This window comes from Mus caroli, chromosome 3, assembly GCF_900094665.2.
Source record: "Mus caroli chromosome 3, CAROLI_EIJ_v1.1, whole genome shotgun sequence".
NCBI classification, from domain to species: domain Eukaryota; kingdom Metazoa; phylum Chordata; class Mammalia; order Rodentia; family Muridae; genus Mus; species Mus caroli.
The window spans coordinates 90,547,297-90,548,502 of NC_034572.1; positions in this window are offsets into that span (position 1 = coordinate 90,547,297).

The following is a 1,206-nucleotide window of genomic DNA, read 5'->3' on the forward strand; positions in this document are numbered from 1 at the left end:
AAAACAAAAACACAAAAAATAACTTTAACAAGGGCTAGAAATGTAGTTGTTTGGTAGAGTGTTTGCCTGGCATACACTGTAATCCCTGCTGCCTCATAACTCTGATATGGTGGCAAACACCTGTAATCCCAACACTCAGGAGCTATGGACAGGAGGGTCAGCAGGTCAGAGCCTGCTTCATCCTAGCCTGGCCTACATACAAAACAAACAAACAAAAAAAAATGGCCTCTTAGGATTTTATTGCTGTGAAGAGACACCATGACCACAGCAACTCTTATAAAAGACAACATTTAATTGGGGCTGGTTTACAGTTTCAGAGGTTTGGTCCGTTACCGTCATGCTAGGAAGCATAGTTGTGCATAGGCAGACACGATACTGGAGAAGGGGCCAGGAGTTCTACATCTGGATTGGCAGGCAGCTGGAAGACAAAATGATCCTAGTTTGAGCGTCTGAAACCTCAAAGCCCACCTCCAATGACACACTTCCTCTAAAAAGGCCACACCCACTCCAACAAGGTCACATGCCCTAGTCCTTTGAAATAGTGCCACTCCCTGTGAGCCTATGGGGGGGGCCATTTTCATTCAAACCACCGAGTTTACAAGGTCTAAATGGCTATAAATTAAACAAAAAGAGAAGAGCAAGTGTCTATGAGGGTAAGGGACTGGACCCTTGGAGCCTCTGATAGGAAGAGTGGACGCTGCAGCTGCTGCGGGAAGATTGGCAGCTCTTCCAAGAGGCAAATATAGAACATGACTCAGTGATTCCACACCTGGGAGTAAGGCTCAAAACACTAAGGACAAATAAATAGAAAATGTGTATATGCATGCTCACTGGAGCACTGTTGGGTGTGCGTACCTCTAGATCTCTGTAAATGTAGAAACCATGCACAGATGCCCTTCAGCAAATGAAGAGAGAAAAGGGAATCTGAGAGGGTGTGTGACTATAGCTCAGTGGTAGAGTGTTTGTCCAGCATATGGCAGTCAGGGAGTCGGTCTTTAACATTAAAAACAGAAAATTCTCTTCAAGAGAGAGGACTGTATGTATTCTAGTTCAGAAAGCAAATTTTCAGCCTCTACTGATACACGAATTCATCACTTGCCTATAAAAAGGAACAAAATACTGAATCATGCTACAAATGAAACTCAAAAGCTTCACCCTAAAGCTTGGTGGCTTATGCCTGAAATCTTAGCACCGGGTAATAGAGGC